This window comes from Centropristis striata, chromosome 4, assembly GCF_030273125.1.
Source record: "Centropristis striata isolate RG_2023a ecotype Rhode Island chromosome 4, C.striata_1.0, whole genome shotgun sequence".
Classification (NCBI taxonomy): Eukaryota; Metazoa; Chordata; class Actinopteri; order Perciformes; family Serranidae; genus Centropristis; species Centropristis striata.
The window spans coordinates 6,655,298-6,679,220 of NC_081520.1; the positions used below are offsets into that span (position 1 = coordinate 6,655,298).

General features: G+C 39.9%; 1 long non-coding RNA gene across 1 annotated transcript in view; it reads left to right on the top strand.

Annotated features, from left to right (window-relative positions):
• Positions 1 to 23,923, top strand: part of LOC131969693 (uncharacterized) — a 181,228-nt gene that overhangs the window by 63,974 nt on the left and 93,331 nt on the right. The window contains exon 2 of the long non-coding RNA XR_009394144.1: positions 20,161 to 20,198. This is a non-coding gene — a long non-coding RNA (uncharacterized LOC131969693). The remainder of the gene's footprint in view (positions 1 to 20,160; positions 20,199 to 23,923) is intronic.

Below are 23,923 nucleotides of genomic sequence, written 5' to 3' on the forward strand. Positions count from 1 at the left end.
TAAGCAGAAAGTAGCTGCTGGGCACATTTAAGTTTTTGGCTGCTTGAGCTAAGGTGGGCCATGTGACGGTAGGCCTGCTGACCATGCTGAGAGTCTACCGTAAAGACTGATAGATTGCTGGGAACATAGGACCCTTTTTGGGAAAAAACAGGACACATAGGACCTTTTTTCTAAAAAAAAAAAAAAAAAAAGAGGAACATAGGGATAACCCCCTTTATTCTATTATGGGGTAGCTGTGTTAGTTGGTAGAGCGGTCGCCAGTCAATCGGATGGTTGGTGGTTCGATCCCTGACAGGCAGCCTACATGTCGAAGTATCCTTGAGCAAGATACTGAACCCCAAATGGCTCTCGATGCGTTCCAGGGGAACATAGGACCCTTTTTTGGGAAAAACAGTGGGACATAGGGATGACCCAGCACGGAGAATATTGCACATATAAATTCAATTTAAAAAGTAACCTGAGTGAAATATTGTACAGCATTTACAGTGCAGTAATCGTCAATGTTTGGTGTGCGTTACACAAACGTGTGTTTTGTGTTACACAAACACATGGAATAATAAGTGGAGGTCCTGCTAAACCAAAGCTACATCAGCCACCAGCAACGCAGTCATGTAAAAAGCTGTACTGGAAGTGATGAAGATTAACTTACATAGTCAGTGGTGGACAGGAACTGACAAAAAGATGGAAAGTGGGAGATAGGGGGGAAGGAACATGGAAGAAAAAGCAGAAGAAGGAGAAAGAGACAAATGAGGAAATAATTAGTCATGAAGTACATATCGTGGAGGCACCCAGTGTGCAGAGCGTCCTGTCTCTGGGAGCATATTAGAGGCAAAATGTTCCTGAGCGACATGTTAAATGTACCTGACTGTTTGATGAAGTGGCTGCAAGCAGAATGATACTTTTCACATGATGAAACTGTCTGTTCCTTCACCTCTTATAGCACCACACACTGACATTAAATATGTTGTGCAGATTATCTAGATTATTAAACAGATTAAATGAAAGATAAGTATATATATATATATATATATATATTAAGGCCATATATTGTGCAGCACATATTGCATGGGTTGGGGTTGTGTATGCTGCACATGGGTTTGAGTTTGCGCTTAAGTCAAAATTGTAGTCCGTAAACTGATGTCTGTGATGTCACAGTGGCATCGTCCTCTTCCCATATACCAGGGGTCAGCAACCTTTTCCATGAAAAGAGCCATTTTTGGCCAAAAAACAGAAAGAAAAATCCCTCTGGAGCCGCATCTTTGAGCCTTATAATGGAAGTAATTTGCCAATTTCTCGCTGAAAATCACTCAGCATGAAGCACTGGCAGTTCATGTAAACGAATCTGTCTTTTCTGTTGTAGCTGGTTTTGGCAACAATGTATAGAAGAATATAAATGGAGAAGACCCAGATGGTCATGCACATTTCAGTTGACTAAAATAAATATTTTTTTCCTGTCTATAGGGTACATATTTTTTACAATTGGATCATGTAAGAATTACTACAATTGTAGACAAATTCCATATCATTTTTTTTTTTTGTCAAAGCAACAGGGAGCCACTGCAGATGGCTTGAAGAGCCACATGTGCCTCAGGTTGCCGACCCCTGCCATACACCATCTACAGGTTTCACAGACGGTTCCTACTGGAAACCTCTGATTATTAAAATTCAGTGCTTCAGATAGAATCGTGAATCATGTTATGAAAATATTAGCCATCAGCGATGCAATGATTTTGTGTTGCACATGCTTGCAGAATCATTTTTATCACCAAGTAGATTTTTTTTCACATACAAGGAATTTGCTATAGTGTATTGGTGCAAAAGATCAAACAAAAGAAAAGTACTAAAATATAGATTAAGGCAAGTACTTAAGTCATAAAACAGCAGCTTAAATAGAAAATATGAGTCAACATATAAAAATATTTAAAAATGAAAACTGTAGAAACAATATGTACTAATATGCAGTTGTTTAAATAAGGGAAGGAGCTGTGCAGATGATAGAGACTATATGACTCCTATCCAGTTAGCATCAGTATTTTGTGTTTAGAGTTAAGCATCAAATGACTGAATGAATGGTTGGAAAAGGAAATAATGATTTTAGTGAATATGGGGAAGCACGTTAGTTAGGTAAGACCACGCCCCAAAATACAAGAAGAAAAATGGCCAGAAAGCTGCTTCAACATGTTATAAAATAATGATAATAATAATAATAATAATAATAATACATTTTATTTGTAATGCACTTTACATTACAGGAAATCTCAAAGTGCTACAGGTTAAAAGCATGACAGTCTAATTATAAAAAGGATAAAAAAGGAAAAAAACAGCTAAAAACAGAAAACATACATAAATAATCTAAAAACCATCTAGATGGGAGGAACCAAAGGTTTTGCTAAAAAGGAATATTTTTAGTCCTTTTTTAAAAGTGTCTATGGACTGTGGGGCCCTCAGGGTGTCAGGAAGGGTGTTCCACAGCCGTGGGGCAGCAGAAAAAAAAGACCATGTTATCTCATTGGGAGGATTCTATGTAAGAGAAGGAAAGAGGAAATTATTCATTCATTCATTATCCTTTTACCGCTTATCCACACTCAGGTCGTGGGGGGCTGGGCCTGGACAGGTCTCCAGACTATCATAGGGCTGACACATGGAGACAGACAATCACGCTCTCATTCACTCCTACGGGCACATTAGCGTCACCAGTTAAACCTAAGTGCATGTTTTTGGACTGTGGGAGGAAGCCGGAGAACCCGGTGAGAACCCACGCTGCACTGTAAAAACGTCCCGTTGTTTTTACAGAAAAAAACTGGCAGCTGTGGTTACCAGAATATTTCCGTAAAAAATACAGTACATATGTCAACATCTTTACAGAACAACTTGTAAATTTTACATCCTAAAACTGTAGTAATTTTTAAAAAAAATACATTTTAAAGTTGTAGATTACACCGTCCTTTACTGCTAATTTAACAGGATGATGCTGCTTTTATACTAATTATTTATGCAAAATTAAAATTGCATGCAGATTTTGCTTATTGTGCATTGAATACCAGTCAATTAACATCCAGTTATTATTTATTGTACACTGAATACCAGTAAAATCTACAAGTTTTTTCTGTAAAGTTGTTTACATTTGTACTGTATTTTTTGCAGAATTATTCTGGTAACCACAGCTGCCATTTTTTTTACAGTGTGACACAGGGAGAACATGCAAACTACTAGACCACCGTGTAGCCAAAGCACTAGAGCCTAGAGCAAATTAATAAAAAAATGAATAAAAAGCATTACTGCACGTGGCCAGTCTCTCCTGAACAGAGAATATTTGAACCATCAGTGTAAATCTGCCTTCTCTCTTCCTCTGATCCACCATGGCATGACAACAAATCAGGGATATTAATGTCTTTCTGATTCCTCATCTTGCATTTCCAGCCACCACCCCCCTCCTTTCTCCAGTGTATTTGGGACACCAGACATCAGAGAGAATCCATGACAGCGTCTGAGCTGATAGGGTTTATCTCTAGCAGCGGGCAGAAGAAACAGCTGTAATTCAATTAGTCCCCTGCCTGAGTGTGTTTACTGGTTGTCAGCTAATGACGGCAGGAAGCAGGCAGTCCAACCAAATGCCACTTGTCTCTGATGCTCTTTTCTCTGTTGCAGTTGAAAAATGAGAAGCTGTTGAAAGTAGTCGTCTTGAGCTCCATTTTTCTGTTACCACACAACAGAAAAATGCCAAGAAGCTGCTCTGTGGTACACTACCAACAGGGTAAAGAACCTGTTATGAAGATGACGAACCAAAATTGTGTATACAAACGATAAACTAACACTCAGTATGTCTGTCGTTATATGTGTGCAGCGCATTAACAAACATGGTCTCACAGGAATCCGTGAAATAGCCACGGATTTGCTTAACTCAAAATCCGTGGAATAGCCACGGAATCACTCAAATTTCCGTGCAACTGACACGGATTTCGCTACAATGCAAGTTAATGACAGTCATATCCCGTGGCCGAGTGTCCGGTGCTTGTTGTAAACAAACAGAGATCGCTAAGTGAACACCTCCTGCAGCAGCAGCACATACACACTGTACTGCTACAGAGCTAACTGTTAGCCTATTAGCAATTTGCACTCCGGCTCTGCAGCTGGGAGAGACTGCTGCAGGAGGACTGTGCCTCTTCGATCCGTTCTTACTCTTCTTAACAAGCCTCTGCAAGTCATTCTGGCTGCTTGCTGCTTCCCCTTCTTCTCCTCCTCTTCTTCTTTTCATTTTACTGCCCCCACAGGTCACAAATAGAAGTTTGATAACTCACAAATCTCGTGGCACGATCTAGTCACACCCCCACTTGACACGTAGAAAAACAAGGGGGTCTCAGTTAGAGGCTTGTATTACGCCCTCAGAGTGGATTGACACATCCACAAATAGAAAGGAATCATATTTATTCCATGAGACGAGCGAGTGAGACATCAAAAACACTGAGTAAAATACGTCCAGTAGGGATTTAAATGGCAGTTTTAGACTAACTGTATTTCTGCAAGTTAAGCTAAAGTTTTTTGTTAGCATCCAACTTATGTTATAGTGGAATGTGGACAAATCAGAAAGCTAGAAGAAGGGCCTTGGTTTGCTAACATTAGCTGACATTAAGTGATCATGGTTTTCAGACACGTTCTGTCTCTATGAAAGTGAGGACAAAAACACACCCCGCTTATCTTCAGGTGCTGCTAAAGAGGATAATATGGAGATATTTCAGATTTTAAGAAGTTTAACCCTTTAATGGGGCGAAGAACCATATTCGGTAACTTCAGTGGATATCAAAATGGGGTCGCCATGTCTCTCTGTTTGGTCGTAAAACCACATGGTCTTGTACGAGGATAACTTGACTGTGACGGCATATTAAGGCCAAGTATGAATAAAAATAAATATACAAACCCGGGAGGGGGGGAGGGAGTTGCAAATTTACTAGATTAAAGTGCCTAATCTACAAGAAAAAAATGTGGAGATTTAAGAGATTTAAAGTGGCAAATCTGCTTGGAAAAAGTTGCAGATTTACGAGACAAAAGTGGGGAAAATAACTTTTTTCTCGCAGATCCACCACTTTAAATCTCATAAATCTGCACATTTTTTTCTGATAGATTTGACACCTTAATCTAGTAAACTTTTTTTCTCAAAATATTACCCCCCTGCCCCAGGTCCGTATGTTGTTGTTTTTTTTTACACATTCTGGCTGTATGTAATATCCTCCAATATTCTCTAGGGTTGAAATTTGGAATTTGCAAGTATTTCAATGAGTGCCCTATTAAGGGTTAAATGCGAACACTGGAATGTTCTAACATATTGTAGCTTCAGTATATTCTATAAAATTAAGTATTTATATGTCAGGATGAATGCAACTGAAGATATAAACTGGGTGCAACAATGAGCCAGGAAAACCTCAATGCACTAAAGTAGTCTGTTGTCTCTTGGCAGGCATGTAGCTGGCATCTGTGCCTGAAATACTAAACAGGCAAAAACAAACTAAATTCCTGTTGTTTGGGACATTATCCCATCCCTTTGACCTAATTATCAGAGATTAAGCAGAATGCAGTGTGTGGGTGAGGCCACAGAATACAGACAGAAATGCTTCAATCTCTAGAACGATAATCAAAGCAAAGAGAGAGAGAATATCTTATGAATCAGAGATGTTTGCATTTTTCAATTATCTAAATGAAATCCTCTGTTTGAAAGAGTAAGTGGAGATAAATAAAGAGAGGAATTGTCACAAGAAGCCCTTTTACTGAGCAGGCTCTTGCGGTTGATGGCCAACCGCAGCCTGAATCCTGTAAATTGCCTTGTTTGTGGTTTTGGATGTGGGAATTGAAATGTCCTCATGACCTAAGCTCATAATGGATCCGCAGCTGGTTTTCTAGAATGGAGTTGTGCAACCACTAAAACAAGACAGAAACCCTTTTCTCTTCTTCAAATGGGAAATTGAGCTCTTTATTCTCTGAGGTAGTGAGCTGGTAATTGACTGGTCTGGTTTGCTGCTATAATGCAGCCACCTCCAAACTGGCGGTGAGGACAGAGCAGCGTGCTACAGCAGACCCTGCTGCTCGCTATGTGAAAGACGTGACCTGCACTTCCTTTCATCTATCTTTCTGTAATAGCAGCGAGTGGGCTCCGCTGCAATGTACAGAAGAGCAGAAATATTCTCTGACTGGGGGACTGACCTGTGTTGCAGTGGGTGGATATCCAATGGGAGCAGAATCCTTTTTTAATTAGCCAACCATTGTATTCTATGTCCCTTTTATAAATCCATCTTTTTCATACTCCCTTGTTAAATGCACTCTGCTGCATGCATGACAGCTCTTGTTCAGTAATGTTCTGGAGCTAAAAGGTGCAGTCTGTTGAGGTTTGTGGTCTGGCCCTTAGCAGATAAAAGCTTCTACAGAGAAAGATTCCAGCAGTACTGGTAATTGACCAGTCAGTTAGTGGTTTGTTCTTTACACACTGAGTAATGGGACTGAGACTTGTGCACAAATAGATTGATCACTGTAAAAACACATATTAAGATGATATGTTGGCGTATTGTGCAGCTGACAGTAACTTAAACTTTCCAGCAGCCCAGATTTATATGGTTAATAGTGGTGGACTTCCAGTTTTGCTGGTTCAGTCTGGTGCATGACTGGTTTTATTTGAACTGGTAGTTTTCATTATGACACATTATGGTGAATTAAAAAGCAGCGTATACTTTTGCATGTTGCTATTTATTACCCCTTTTATGCTGGGGGAAACAAATAAATCATAGGTTAATTGATGACCCGTAGGAGTGAATGAGAGAGTTAATGGTCGTCTGTCTTGTGATAGTCTGGTGATCTGTCCATGGTTTACCCCGCCTCTCTTCCAGTGTCAGTGCTGGGTTTGGCTCCATTACCCTGCAGACCTGAGGTTTTTTTTACGAATAATGAATAAAATTTGCAATTGGTATCTACCATGGATTATTGTTATTTTATAGGAAAATAAGGCATCAACAAGGCGAATATCTACAATACTGATGTTGGGCACTAGTGGCCTACATCATGATCCTGTGCTGCTGGCATCACAGAAATAAATCTACCTTGTATTGCATTAGCATTAAGCAATATGACAAGTAAAATTATACATTAAATAATATAATAATAATAATATTAATTAAATATTTAATAATTAAAATATAAATGTGATTAACATAATATTATGTTTGTTGATAAGTGGAGGTAATGCCGGCAAGCTGGAGGAGATCAAATTTCAGTATGATGTGAGGGGGAGATGCACACAAAACTGCATCAATATGGCAACATTTAGGTTTGAAGCCGATGAAAGAGCTAGAGCAGAATAACCGAAGAATCTAATTCTTATTTAGTGTGTATTGTTGGTTGCTGAAACAGCTTAGAGGGGCATTACTGCCACCAAGTGGACTGGAGCCGCTATACTAACATTCATGGACTCTCTCAGTCTCATTATGCTTCCCTCGTAAGCAGCTGCTGAGTCAGGTGTGAAACCTAGTGGTAAATTTTGATATACAGGGCTGAATATATGTTTTGGTCTTACACTGTTGGAACACAAGATGATGGTCAAAGTAATATTCATACGCTGTCGTCCTGTCAGAAAGTAGAAAAAGTTTGTAAACTGACAAACATAATAAAGGAGCCATCTCCAGACAGACGCATTTCATCAGGCCATTAATTGCTTTTACTGTCTGATGAACACTGTGCCTGGAAATGTTTCATTTATTTGGGGCTAATCATGCTCTAGATTATTCTGTCTGCCATTTATGAGGATTTGGGATGTGCGTGTTGCAGCTTTTCCATGAAAATCATACTAGTGCCACATAAAAATGTCCTTGTTAATGTTTTAACATTGACATGTTTACATTATTGATAGTAAGTAAAACAAATAAAAAAAAACACTGAAAGTTAAACCAATGTTTTTTTTCAGACCATACTTCTGTATTTTGAAGTTCATGTTTTCTCTTTCTTATGTATGCTGCACCTTTTCACACACTGAACTTTGCAATATGTGTGCAGAAAAGTCTGCAAAGTCTGTAAAGGAAATACCTGCACATGAGAGGACTTGTGAGTCTGAGAGACAGAAGAGAAAATGTGTTGAAAGTGTTGCATTGTAATGAGCGCATTGATAATCACACAAGAAAGTCCAATTTGGGAAAAGTCCATCTACACACACTTCTTCACGCCCTTTCAAAGCTATACAATTCTCCATCCATCACCCAGTTATATCCATATTTCTTGTCTGGCGCCTCCCCAGATGCCTGTACCCCCACTGATCAGCACATGCTGTTCAAACGATAACTTGTCACTTTGAATTTGGGTTTTCTAATTTTGTCTTCAGAATCCTATTGCATCAGAAACGTCTCTGCATTTATTGTTGGTGTCAGTTTGAGAGAACATCAGAGTCTGCCTTTACTGGACCAGACTGTTGTTCTCTCTCCGTGTCTCTCGCCAGGTATCCATCTATCCTCCCCATCACTGTCTCCTCATTACTGTTTCTTTAACAGCAGTGTGAGTCTGGACCCGTAGGCTTAGTGCTAATGGTTCCTGAATGACAAGTAGCAATATGTTTTAATGAGCTCGAGTCCCTGGGTGAAAGTGTAAGCTTCTCATTAGTGTTCAGGACTGAACCTTTTATCTGACCTTTACCTTTTACCTGTCTTCTTTTAAACACAGGAACACACACTCATACAGACCACAAAATACATTTCACCTGCAGTGGTGCAGTTGTAAAAATAAATAACTTACATTTTAATATCCTACCTGGTGTAATCCAATTCAAAATTAGTTCTGATATCATCAGTAGAGAGACAGAAGTTTGTGTGTTTTATGCAGAATGAGGTGTTTTTCACTGTTGTGTATTAAAAACAGTTCTTTTAACTGTTGCCCGAGGCAAGAAAAGGAAGCCACATGACAAACAATGTGCATGATTACAGCTTGAACAAACTCTGAGTTTGATTCCATTTGTTCAGGGTGATGTGGAAGCTGGAAGTCAAGCTCTGATGCAGATAAAACAACCAGTTGGGTTTTCATACGATTCCAATCAGACTCCCAACTTGTCATTAATGCGCTCTAAGACTGCATCAGGACTGCGTTTATGCCCAACATGGCACCACCAAGGGGGACGGCTGCCCCCAGAGCCCACTCCAGAGTCCAACTAGAGGCTAATCAGCTCTAAGTGGTTGTTTTGTTCTGACATGGTAGATTCCTGCAAATGCAGTTAGGAGCACTGAGATGAGGCAGAGAAACAGGATTTGTTTCACAGATTATCTGTACTATTTTTGTCAGGATATAGTTTCAACATATAAAAACTAGGGCCGGGACTTGATTAAAAAAATAATCTAATTAATTAGAGGCTTTGTAATCAATTAATCGAAATGAATCGTATTTTCATATAACTTTTTCATATAAATTTTTAGTATACCATTGAATAATGACTGAATACATAAGCTTAAGCAACAAAAATATTGTTTATTTTTGTTCAAGTTGGTAGAGTGGGTTGCCCCCCAACTGAAGGGTTGGTGGTTCGATCCCTGACCGTCGCAGCCCACATGCCGAAGTATCATTGAGCAAGATACTGAACCCCAAATTGCTCCTGATGCTGCATTCATCGGTGTGTGAATGAATTCCCAATGGTGGCAGGTGGCACCGTTTAGGGTAGCCTCTGCCACCAGTATGAATGTGAGTGGTCGCAAAGCGACTAGAAAAGCGATATATAAGTGCAGGTCCATTTAACATTTACCATAATAAAAACATATATTTTTAAAAGTTTTTAAGCAGTTGCCTGCTGTAGCTTTAAGCATCATTTTTGGACATGCAGGTTAGTCACATGATGAATATTGTGAGTTCATACAAAAGTTTTTGGTTATGTTTTGGAAAAGATTGGTTTGGGTTGAAATACTATAAGTAGGCGCTACATTTGTGATGGTTCCACAAGGGACATTTTCTGGGTGAAAGTCCTGTGTTTGTTTCATTCATCCATCACAACCACATCTCTACACGGACTTTCTCACTCTTTATACTATGTCACCTGACATCCTTAAGCTGCCCTTTACATCCCAAACTGACAATGGCCGCGTTTCCCAGATTCGCTCGTTCTTAAGGACTTAAGAAGGCTCTTAAGAAGGGTTCGGCTAAGAAGGAGCGCTAAGATAGGGGTGTTTCCCAGATGCGTTCTTAACTGCCTTCTTAAGATCCCGCCAAAGAAGCTTCTTAAGAAGCTCTTAGTGGGAGCTGTCCACCGCCGTGGTGCTGAAATATAAATCAATCGATGCCAGGCAAATCGATCACCCACCACTTTATCAGCGCTTAAGTCACCCCACACACCTGTGCAATAAGGCTACGTGTGTGTGTGTGTGTGTGTGTGTGATCACAGCTTACAGGTGTATCCGAGTAGTAATCAAGCCATTAACGCATATGTACCCCACTGGCGGACCTCGTCCCGCGTGGTGGGCATCCTGATGTGTCTCCGGGCATGGCGCAGGAGGATCGGTGTCACAGCTGCCACACTCCGTGAAACCGGTGCCTTGCTGAGGCCGGTGCCGTCCCCCACCACCTCCAGGAAGCTCCCCACTGCGTAAAAACGCAGCGCGGCCAGGAGTTGCACCTTCGGGCTGAGGGCAAAATTGCAGCGGGTTGCCCTGGTTGATGTGTGGTGACACGAGCGTGACGAGGCGGTGGATCTCCTCACGAGGAAGCCGGTACTTGGACTGGACAGCCCGGTCCGACAGCACGTCGAGTGGGGAGAAGTGCTGACGCACATAAGCGTTTATATAAACCGTCTGGCTTCGCGCACGGCGACGCTGTTGGTTCGCAGCGAGAATATGCTGTATTGCAGCCATGGTGTCTCACACGCGTGGACTTCGGCAACGCCTTTATATAGACTTGCAGGTGGAGACCCTCTTGATGAGGTTCCAGCTGAGTTCAATTACATCTCTCAGTTTCCCTCATATCTGTGAAATACCACAGGGTTGTTGATGTTTTTATAGCTACTGTAAACTCATATGCAGATGCCGAATGTGTGTGAAAACGTAAAGAGTGATAGTAATGATGATTTATTTTATTTATGTAGCTACAGGAACACATGGGCAATTCTTTATTTTTATATCGTTATTTTTCTTCTAATGCTATTATTTTTCTTGCGTCAGTGTTCTGCAGCTATGGGCGCACATTCATCATTATGCAGGGTTTTAGTATTCCTTTGTGTCCGATATAACTTTCCCTGATGCGGCTGCACTGAGCGTTTGGTCGCTAAGAAGGCTGTTAAGAGTGGGTCAGGGCGATCTTACACTTCCTTCTTAGTGAAAGATCTTCTTAAGCTAAGAACGACTCTGGGAAACACTTCCTTCTTTCACAGCGCTCTTAAGAGCGTCCCTAAGACGCTCTTAGCGCTTAAGAGCTTCTTAAGCGCTAAGAGCGAATCTGGGAAACGCGGCCAATAAAGGTTTATCCTGTGGTCTAAAAAGGGATGCCAAGGGGTGCTGACCAAGCGTGCAGGTGGGACGAGTTGGGAGTGAAATTGTGTTATCAAACCACAAAGAAACCAAAACAAAGCATGATTAGAACAAGACCTATCTTTTCCCAGATCTTGTTGTTTAAATTCAACAGTGGTAAAAGAGTAAAACGAGTAAGAATGGATAAATTAGGAAGTAAAATATAAGGAACTTTGAGAATAACAAAAGTTTTCAATTGTTTTCATCATCCATCACTGCTGAGTTTTGTCTTTTATTAAATAAGTCTGGCATTTGCTGAGACCAAGAGCATTTGTTCAGCACTATTTAGTTGTTGTAATACGGTTCGTCTCTCCTCAAGCTTTCCTACATTTTTGGATCTCTGTTTAACAACAGAATTCTTGTTTGGAGAGCAGCAGAGATGGTTTAGGAGAAAATCAATGTGGGCTTAATGTGCAGCCTGCTCCAGTCTGTGGACCCAAACCTCATATTGTTCAAGGTGTCATCCCAGTTCCCCTTTATGTATTTATGTGTGTGTCTGTGTGTTTGTGTGTGTTAACACTGCTATATTATTTCCTGGGAAACAACACGGCCTCTTGTTTACCGTTGAGTCGTAGCGATTTTATGTGCCCTGTGTCAGGATGTGTCTGTGTGTGTATGTGTGTGTGCAGGTGTGTGATTGGTTTTGTGTCCTGATATTGGCTCATATGTGCTTCTGCTGTTTACTGTGCACTCTGGCAATATTATTTGTACTGAGAAAGTGTGTGTGTGTGTGTGTGTGTGTTTGGAGATGCTGGCAGCATAATAACGAGACAAGCGAGATGAAGTGTGGTTGACAGATAAAGAAAAACAAGACCAAAACACATCAGATGCACTCACTCGTTCCCTCTTCCTTGTTGACCTCTCTTTTCATGATCACACACAAACACACACACACACACACACACACACACACACACATGCTGCAATAACACAACAGTATGAGTTATAGTTGCTCATTTTGTCTTGTCACCTAGCAATGAAAAACAACTTGGTACGACGGCTGTGTGTGTGTGTGAGAGAGAGAGAGACAGAGAGAAAGAAAGAAAGAAAGAAAGAAAGAAAGAAAGAAAGAAAGAAAGAAAGAAAGAAAGAAAATCTTCATAATGTTTCTCCCCCTCTTGTGCCGTTGTTTTCAGTGGTAGGCAGGGCAGGAATTTCTCTCAATTTGGCCTTGTGCCCTTGAAAAAAATATCTGCCCAGAGGCCACAGTGGCCTTGATGCCATGCCCACTGCCCCAGTTGGTTTTGCAGTTTTCTAGTCTGCCTCTTTCCTGTCAACACAGCTTTGACACCTGTGTCTTTAGAGAAAAAAAGCGTCTTCTGACATTCATCATCAGTGGTGGGTTTGATTCATGCCTGGCATGAAGCGCTCAGACGGGCTATAATGACAGTTTGACATGAATCTATCAGTGGCCAAGCAAGGAGACTTCATCAAAGGCTGTAATCTGTCCCGTCACAGTCTCATGTGCTGCGCTAACGTCACATTTCAAGCTACTGAAAGTTTATCTACACTATTTATAATATACATTTATTTTGTGTTGTGTTGCCGTTGCCTCAGCAGAGTGTCTGTGACCCGTCAGTCAGTCAAACCCCGCCCCCCACCTCTCCGTCCTCCTCCGAAACATGCACGCATTCACACACTTACACACACACACTGAATATACCGAGCTGCTGTGCCTACCTGTCTGTATCAGTCTCGTCCCCAGATGATCGCTCCGTGTCTCACTGTCTACGTGTGCACGCGTGCCGAACTAAATACTATCAACCTGTCCGGGCGGTCAGAGGTCCAAATGCACTGTTGCATATGCCGTTCGGTAGCCGCGAGCTAACATTAGCTAACAGTTAAAGTTGTTTTAATCACACTAAACTGTGACTTACTGTTTTGAATAACTTCCTGTCGCTAAACGCATGCAGCTTTCAAAATAAGAGCGCAGTGTGTTAACAGAATCCACCACAGAATTTACAATAAGACTGTCAAAATAAGATGCCTTAAATCAAATATACAAGAACCCTTTTTCTCCTTTAAAATAATTCTTAAAATATGCAATGATTAAGATCAGTGTATGTGATGGAATAGTGGCATTAGAATCTGCGGGAGGCCACCAAATTTGGGCTTTTAGGAAAAAAAAATGATACTGACTAGAAGACCCCCCCAGCCAGCTATTTTCCAAACTGGTTAGCTACTCCATATCCTAGTGCAAGTCATGTTGGCAGCAATTATAAATGATACAGTATAGGATAACAAAGATCCTATAATAGAGTATCTCTCGACTGTGAAAAATGTGATGTGAGGTGTTTGCTCTCATTTAGCTCTCAAAATGCACAAGATTGATGCGTTTTACTTTACCAGGAGATGTTTCTTTACCTGCTTTACAGTTTTGACTGAGACTCCAATCTTCCTCAGAAGCGTCATTACTAGTCCTTAAATTAAATTCATTATGGACGTGGACTTAAAATCATTGTTTTATTTCATGGCCTTTGTGGCCTCAAAAAATTGACAACACAAAAGGCCAAGTGGCCTTGCCCCTAAAATGATGAAATTCCAGGCCTGCTGGTAGGTGTTAATTATTGTTAAGCACTACTTTTCCAAATCAAGTAAACTATATTAACCAGCAAAAAAAGGAATTGTTGCACCATGTTTATGGGACCTGAGCCTTTAACCGCCGTTAGATGAAGGCTTATATATATTAGCAACATTAAATTTATTGCTTATTGACATGTGTTCTATTCCATTGTCTATTGTCATTGTCTGACAAACACAATAAAACATGGTTCCATATCGACATGTTTTATTGAATTTATTGCTGCCATCCGATCCAGAGGACACCAGAGAGGCACAGCCCCAACAGCACTAAAAGGGTTTATTTTAACGAGAATAAATGTAATTATTTACTTCCAGTCGGTGATGTAGTCTCTGTGGTGAGACTAAATCTGTACTTACTAATTATCATATTAGCAGGAGTTCACAGGAAGTACAACACAATCCAAGAAAACATGCTCAAACACATGACAGTTTGGACTAATTAGTCTTATATACAAACACATTAAGCAGTCAGGTTTTAATACACATATTTTTGTTGCTTCTGCCTGCAGTGATCCACATCAGCATTCAACTGAGAGTCTCATACGTGTTAACTATTGCTTCTGTTGCATTTCAGCATTGAGCAGTAAGAAGCTTGCAAAACCATCTCAGGCGTTTTTAAAATGTTTAAAGAGCTTGTGCACTTGACATTGCTAAGTCATCCCTAATCCTGTGTGTGTAATGCCTAAAAGAGCGAAGAATATTGGCATTTATGTGCTTTTTAATTGCTTCTGTGCTTTGGTGCACCTCCCCAACCAATGAATGATGCAGATTGTTTTGGAGCCGGTGAAAACTGAGAGTTGAAAACTTCCAACTCGTCTGAATGTTTTCTGAATTATTTTTATTTTTGGGAAACTACCCGAGAGTGTTGAGATGTTTGCAGCCGTCCATAGTCCATCAGCAGCAGACAGGTACTGTAGATACTTTCACCTCAGTAATTATTGTAGTGTGTGGACACATGTTGGCTGCTGCAGAGTGTAATTATATCTACAGTCTATGAGGTGCTGAGGTTGATGGTAGATTATAAATCAAATTAAATCAACAGAGCTCAAGGATAACCTGGTTACATTATTTTTACTGCAGCATGTGAGGGATTTATTTCTGGTTCTGTTTTCTCTTCACCATGACTCACACAAGCTCTTCTGTCCAGTAAACATGTCAGAGAGTGTATGCTGACTCGTGTCCACAAAAGTTTCACTTTTTCACTTTTGCTGACACTTGATTTTTTTCTCGATGACAGAGGTTTGGAGCCGGTCCCAAGGATCGTTATCAGGACTGATCCCAGTTTGTCCACATCAACCTGTCGGTGTTACACCAATGCTCATTTTTAATGTCAGCCACATCCATTTAGTGTGAGCAGTTCAATCTATATGCAGGTGATTCAGAGCTCAGTCACACAGATAAAAAAAAAAAGGAGGCCGGGACTCGATTAAAAAAATTATTCTAATTAATTAGAGGCTTTGTAATTAATTAATCGAAATTAATCACATTTTAATCGCATATAAATATTAGACCTGAGAACAGTGAGAAGTAATTTTTTTCACGTGGATTTTAGTATACCATTGAATAATGACTGAATACATAAGCTTAAGCAACAAAAATATTGTTTATTTTTGTTCAAGTCCAACAGACCAGTGCAATTTTTGCCATTAAGTGTAGCAATAGCATATTTAGAAATATAGTACATTTCAGAAATTCAGGTAGCCTATAGGTAGGTAGACCTTCTGTAAACTATAATACTTTGGTTTTTTAAGTAAAACACAATCCACGCTAGCTACCACACTAGCCGCTAGCTGCTATATGTTTAGCATTGAGGTGATACTTGAGGCTGGATGTGCTGCTATGGTGATATGTGAATTCCTTGTTGCATAGCAACACAACCATGCTCTTATCGACGCTTCCATCCGTTGTTTTTTTGTAACAAAATGTCCCATCATCCACGGGGCCAACCAAAGCGTCTCATCAGCTTCTTCCTTCATGTTCACTGTGGTTTGTTGTTGTCTGAACTCATGAACGCTTGTTGGTGCTCCAGTATAATCGGTCCGCCTGAAACTCATCCAGTGAGAAACGTTCCGCGGTGCAAAAATAAGTGTGATCAAAATGCGTCAATTTTTTCAACGAGTAAATCGTTGTGTAATTAATTAATCTTAAAGTCCCGGCCCTAAAAAAAAAGATAATGTTTTGTAACGTAACTGTATAATCACAGTAGTTCTGTAGACTTTGAGTTCTCTCTGGTGGACCATATCATGTAAGTTTCTTCCATTTCTTCTTTCATATCAGTTAATTCAACCTAGTACCATTCCAGGTCCTTTTTTTTAGAATTGGTGGTTGTGGGCAGTGGATGTGTAGGGGGAGATAAGTACACTAAGAGTATGCTGCAGTGTTTTTTTTTTTTATTTTTTATTTATATTATGGTTGACTGATTAGCCAATGGCCAATAAAACAGTAGAGAGAGGTCTGAGGTGTCTTTGGCACCTTCTGCTGTCAACCAATCAGCCACTCACGTCATGGCCCGACAAGTTTTTGTCGCGCAGCGCTGAGACAGTGACGAGGAGGGGGAGACACACAGAGAGGAGAAAGAGGAGTGAAGACCAGAGAGGAGTATGTTTCAAAGATAAGTGAAAGTCGAAAAAGAAGTAGCATTTGGATGCATTTTGACACTTGTGACAACATGAAAGCACAGTGTAGGATGTTTAAAATGAAGCTCTCCTATGGAGCAGGATCCACTAATGACAAACAGGCATTTGAGAACTGAACATCCAACAGTTCAGTTGGAAGAAAAAAGGCAGGCTAGCATGTTAAGAGAGGGAAGTTTCTGCTGTCTCCGAAAAAGTAAGTTTGTAGACATACTAGTTTTGAACCAGTACATTGTATTGAATTTCACTGTAAAATAACAGTAAAATACTGGCAGCAGGGACGCCATTATTTAACTGTCATTTGTGTCCATGTACTATAATTTATTTTAACAGTATATTATCTTTTTTTGGATTACAGTATATGACCGTAGGATAATGGTGGGTGTTATCAAACAGTACAATACCGTTTAATGCTGTTAAATTACAGTTACCTATTGTTAATTGACCGATTTAACTGTTAATTTACATCTGAGGGATGAATATTTAACAGTATTTTACAATTATTATAAAATGCTGTAGGATACTGTTTTAAATCCACCGTAAATCCACAGCAATTTGTTACAGTGTACCTTTACCGCTTGGATGAAGAAGCTTGTGAGATTTAAAGATTTAGATTTAGCACACTACACAGTTTATCTATTTATCTATCTGTGTCAAATATTTCATAAAAAAGTAAATAAAAGTATCAGCAAATTACCAGTATTATCATATTGGGATCTGGGAAAAAAAAACTTTCACTGGCATGTGCGTGATATTACTGCTGGTTTGAGTGTTTTGATCTATGGTTGCTGCCTTTTGATGAAATCTGCAGACTTTAAAACATCTTTAGGGGCTTGAAATTGACGTTATGGGAACAGGCTCATCTCTCAGCTTCTTGTTATGGAGCTTTCTTTTACCTGTCAGCCCTAACCTCTGGTACTCCTTTCTCTTTGTCTGTCATCATCCTTCTTTCCTCTCCTGTGTGTCTCACTGGCACGTACGTACACTTTCTTTTTTCTTTTGTTGGTGCACAGTGATCAATAATCCAATCTCTACTCAGCCTGTGCTCTGTGAAGCCCTCATCACTAGCTCAGGCACGTTCTTAGGAAGAGAAAAGGCAGACAGACAGACAGGTTGACAGTCAGACGGATTATCAGACGGGTGAATTATCTACTGAAGACAGTCCCCGCAGCCCCCAGAGACGTTCAAATTCCTCTGCTTTCTCGGACTGGATGCTCTCTGTCTTAACATTTGATTAGGGCCACGGGGCAATCACACCGAGCACTGGTCCCATACAGCAATATCTGTTCTTCCTCATCCGGACACAATTTAACCCCGCTACTAGTACGTCAAAAATATATATCAAAATATGCGGTTTGATCGGGATCGGTGTGCTATTACTTGACTACTTGATTACTTGATTACTTCTCTACAGAATATTCATTTTTGGTAACGTAAGTCACATACACACACACACACAGGTAACTTTATGCGATTTTCGTTACACACACACAAATGCACGCATAAGCGTGCACACTCCTCCAGATACACATGTTTCACACACAAACACACATACACACATTTTGAGGTTAAAGGGCATAGGTTGCTGTATAAATAAATACTTGAAAAGGAATGCTTGTTGTAGGTGTGCTTCTTGTATATAATATAGTATCATAACATTTCTAGTATTAATTGTTTGAAATCTCTGAAGAATCTCATCATAGTGTACACACACCGGCAGTAGCCCCCGTGGCCCTTTCAGAATTTCCCCAGAGGAAATTTTCTAGTGAACTTCTCCTTCACACTGAACTGGTTCTGGGCCTGTTTGTCTGATCTAGCCTTACCACCCGATCTGGACCAGGTTGGGGCCTGCTCCACCTTCTCGTAGGTTCAGCCCATTCAGTGGCTGCTCGCTGTTTCGTTACATTTAGAGACTGGTCTCCCCTCAAAAACATCAATTTAAGCCGTTTGAGGGGGCACGGTGACTCGCCTCACAGCTAGAAGGTCCTGGGTTCGATTCCCGCCAGGACGCTGTGGGCGTTGGAGGCGTGTCCCCACCTCCATGTCTCCAGTGCCCGCGGGGCTGGTCGGTGTCGGCAAAAGGGCCTTTCTGTGTGGAGTTTGCATGTTCTCCCCGTGTCCCCAGAGGATCCCCTTACAGGGACCTCTCACAAAAACATGCATCTTATGTAAATATGTAACTGTATTTTGTGTGTGCTGCCTCTTGGCCAGGGCTCCCTTGAAAAAGAGGTTCTTAATCTCAATGGGATATTCCCTGGTTAAATAAAGGTTAAACCTCTGAAGTCCATGAGATTTTGGTTCAAATTTGTCAACTTCCTATGCATTAATTTCTGTCTCTGTTTAGCATCTTTTAGTCCCTACATCACATGCATGGCTCCTATTTCTTGACACAAATATGGCTATCAGTCGGATTTTTCTTCTTTTTTTTAATTACAAGTATAAAGCTGCCAGGAACCCAAAATACAAACAAAAGACACCGGTTTCTATGGAAATGTACCAATTTTTTTCACTGTTAATATACACAAAAACAGCAGACTATTGGAACACATGGAGGGAAGGGAGCACCAGGTGAACACAATCAGTAATTAGGGGAGACAATCAGACAGATGACACACGGGAAAGGGCAAGTGACCTGAAACGAGAGGAGAGTTACTATTTCAAAATAAAACAGGAAATAACAAGACCAGAACACAAAATAAAACACCAACTCACCACGATGTGACACCAAACAGCTCTACATTTATTATAATGTTCAGGTATGAGAGATATTCAATTATGTGACTAGAAAATAACTCAGATGGTCCCACATTTCACAATGTTCGTCACTGGTTCCAGTGGTAGACACCCAGCAAGTGTGAAGTAGATCAGATTAACAGCTCAAAAGGACACACACGCACACACACACACATGGTGCGAGGATATATTGCTTTATGGTTGGATTTTATTTACCAAGTACTGTAACAACTAAACTGTGGCTTCTGGAATAAATTAAGTGCAGAAGTTTTAAAGGATTTTGACGGATTACAGCTGATCAAACCTCTCAGACCAAAGCACGCCATTCGATTGTGACTGTCATACTAAAACACACACACACACACACACACACACACACACACACACACACTGAAGACAAATCCTCAATAGAAAAATTGACTTCTCATTCTCTTAATGATTTTCTATAGTCGAAGTAGAAACAAATCCTCTTCAGTCAAACTGGTTCTTTATCGATATGAGGCAGTTTTGTTCTGGTTCAGTGTCTCGGGACATTTTAAACTGAAGAGATATTGGAATTGGAAAGACTTCAGACTGTGGTCGACTGTGTGTAAAAGTGTATATCTTTGTTCATGTTATCATGTTTTTCATAAAATGTTTTTTGACTAAAATTCGTTCAGTAATTTGCTGTTTTCTGTGTTTCCACTAATTATTTTCTTTTAATGTTTCAGGGCAGCTGAACCGCCACGAGCCCATGACTTTGGTTTGGGTAAGTTAACTGCCTTTGTGCTTTTTTGTGGGAATTAATTGTACAATCACACTGACACACTAAGGAAAAACTTTTTTCACACAAGAAAGCGTGACCTACTGTACATAAAGTTGTAAGGAGTTGGTTTATGCATGAGCAAATGTTTCATGGGGATAGATCCAGCCATGCACACACACACACACACACACACACTTAACAAGTCTCAGTGAGCGAGTCACGGAGAGGCTGCTTTGTTTCTGCAGCCAGCTCGCCCTCCACTCTGCTTTCCTTCCCTCTCTCTGAATACTAAACATGTCACTGCTGTTATCCACTGCCAGGAAACCAACAACTGCTCTGTGTGTGTGTTTAATTTATAAATGTGTGCGTGTGTGTAAGTGAAAGTGTACTTCCTGGCTACTATTTCATCTACGTAGCAGTGGTTTGCAAAGGAGCTGGTGGCCGTGCTGTGAATACATACGTACATGGCAATGGTCACTCCATCAGAGTCAGTGTGTGTGTGTGTGTGTGTGTGTGTGTGTGTGTGTCCTCAGGGCGTGATGTAATAATGTAGTACCATGAAGGAGACAGCAGGGACTTGTTGCCAGTGACAAACAGGCTCTTACCTGCATGTTTGCAGCATTTGTCTCTCTTTCTGTTTTTGTTGTTGATGCTTTTTCTCTCTCAGATTTTTCTGTTTTGGTCTTCCCTTTACTGGCTCCCTGTTGCATACAGGGTTCAGTTCAAAATTCTTACTCTCACATATGGAGCATTGCATGGTCAGGCTCCCCTATCAACCTGGTCTCACAGGAATCCGTGAAATAGCCACGGATTTGCTTAACTCAAAATCTGTGGAATAGCCACGGAATCCCTCAAATTTCCGTGAAACTGACACGGATTTCGCTACAATGCAAGTTAATGACAGTCATATCCCGTGGCTATTCCAACATACAAAGTGATTATGTTCATTCACTGAGTGAATATTTGGAAAATAAAACATATATTTCTCGCTAGAAATGTGATCAAAATCCATTTTTATGCAGAAACTAAGTCAAAATATTGTTTTTTTTCACTAAAAATGAGAGAACTGTCCACCATGTTTTTTGTTGTGACCGCCGGGACCTTAAAAGTCACGTGACTTGGAACAAACCAATAGGAAAAAATATCCATGGAATAGCCACGGGATATGACTGTCATTAACTTGCATTGAAGCGAAATCCGTGTCAGTTTCACGGAAATTTGAGTTACTCCGTGGCTATTCCACGGATTTTGAGTTAAGCGAATCCGTGGCTATTTCACGGATTCCTGTGAGACCAGGTTCTCCCCTATATATTGTTGATCTACTTCACCCATATCTGTCCGCTCGGTCTCTTAGGTTAAACACACGACATCTTCTGTCTGTTCCACGTACCCGTTTGAAAACACGTGGTGATCGTTCATTTTAATATGTGGCACCCAAACTTTGGAACTCTCTGCCTCTCCCCCTACGGTCTGCTATTTCTGTGGACTCTTTTAAAAATCACCTTAAGACCTATCTATTTAGACAGGCATTTGAGTGACCACCATGCATTATTTTATACATTTTTTTTATGTTTCATTGTGTTTTAACTGTGTTTTAATTGTCTTATGTTCCCCTATCTTATTGCCTTCTTTTTATCTTCTGTAAAGCACTTTGTGATTTTATCTGTGAAAAGTGCTATATAAATTAACTTTACTCACTTACTTACTTACTTACTTACTTACAATATGTCTCTTTTTTTCTTTCATTTCACTAGATGCATTTGCATTCTTTATGTTTCATACCGTATTCCAGTCAGTTACAGAACCCTTTGATGAAAAAGGCCAGGTTAACCTCCTGCACTTAATTTCAGGCTTTTTCCATCTCTGTCTCCTGATGAAATGTAATAGTGACACAGAGACAATAAAACAATGACGTGGGCAGCTATAAAATGGGACGAGAGGTCGTTAGAATAATTACCCTTGCTTTTCTTGTCTTTTCTCTCCATATCTGCCCAAAGTAATTATTTTTACGTCAGGCTGAATCACCTCCTCCTCTTCATTTACACTTTAGTACTTTCATTGCTTCAACACTATATTGCCACAGGGAACATTTCTCTGAATGCATCTCGTTTAGAGGAAATGTCTGCACGTGTGTATGTGTGTGTTAGTTGTGGTAAATTAAAGTCTCTTCTCTGTCTGCTATTTTATCGACACATAGGGAGAACAGACCCAACACAGCCCGTCTGATCACCTGAAAGCTAAGGTTTTAGCAACATCATCAGGATGATCATCATTATTAATAAGTTGACAGACAGCTGAGGTGTTAACATGTTCCTCCTCTCTGTCCACCAACTCTGTGTGAAATGATTTCTGTTACTTAAATCCTAACTTTGTAGGTACTTTGTAAGCTTTTTATGCTAATTTGAAGATGCTGCTGGATTTGTGTTGTTGTGAAAATGATGAAGTGGGTCATGTTTCATCAGCTTTTTTGCATTGTTTCTGCATTGATTTGCCATCTTAGAATATTTCTTTATTCTTACTATTTTCATTTGTGTTTCTGACTGTGCAGACAGCATTGCATCTGCGTCACTACCTGCCCTCCTCCTACACACTGTAAAAAAAGACAACTGTTGTTTTTACGGTAAAAAAACGGCAGCTGTGGTTGCCAGAACTTTACTGTAATAAATACGGTAGAACTTTTTTTAATTTTACGGTAAAAAGATATTAGCACTGTTGATTTCACGTTTAAGATTGCCATTTTATTCCATATAAATAAAAGTTTTATCATCAAAAGAAACAGTTTTGCCATATAATTGACAAGATTTTACCATTTAATATTACAGTATATTTTTGTTAGATATGGTGTTCAGTACATTTAACATTGAAAAAACTTATTTTTTACAAAAAAAAAATGCAAAAATTACAGTGATGTCTTGTATATATATTACAGCATATTTTTGTTACACACACGGTGTCAATATTTTACAGTGGAGTAATGCATTTTAAAAAAAACAACTGTAAAAAATACTGTTTTGACTGATATATACATTTACAGTGTTTCATTGTTACTGAAACTGAATTAACCCGTTTTTCATTTTACGGTCTTTTACTGTCATGCTTTAGTTTTCACCGTAAAATCCACAGACTTTTTTTTACAGTGCACACTCACACACATAAATTTTCCTTTTATTGTTCAAGCCTAGTTTGACAGAGACTTTCATATTCCCTATTTGCTCCCAGTCCTTCTATTTGGAGAATACAAGTTGTTAAGCAGGGGGGATTTGAACTCATAACCTTGTTATCCCCAGCGACAAAACAATATCACTTTCAACCCAGTCCACACGCTGATACACACCACTAGCTTTGGGTAACTGGATGAACAGGATTGAAATATAATCAATATTTCTCCATTAGAAAGATCTGTAATTCATCCTCTGTGTGAAAAAGACATGAAATCAATTGTTGTAGCTCACATTTCTGACATGTTAGTCACAGTGAAGCTATTGGATTTCTTCTTAAGGTCCAAAATGACAGTATGTGTTACTTTTTTAAGATGGGTTTATTTAAAAAAAAAAAGACTGAAAAATGCAGAAAAATGAATTCTCACTAATGGGAGGAAAGAAATGGAAAGAGGAGGGACAACTGCAAGTGCAATAAATTTTCTTCTATGGGACCAAAATAAATCATAATAGCAATGCGACATATTAATCATCTCAATGCCAAAACCCCTACCACGTTTCCTTTTTAAA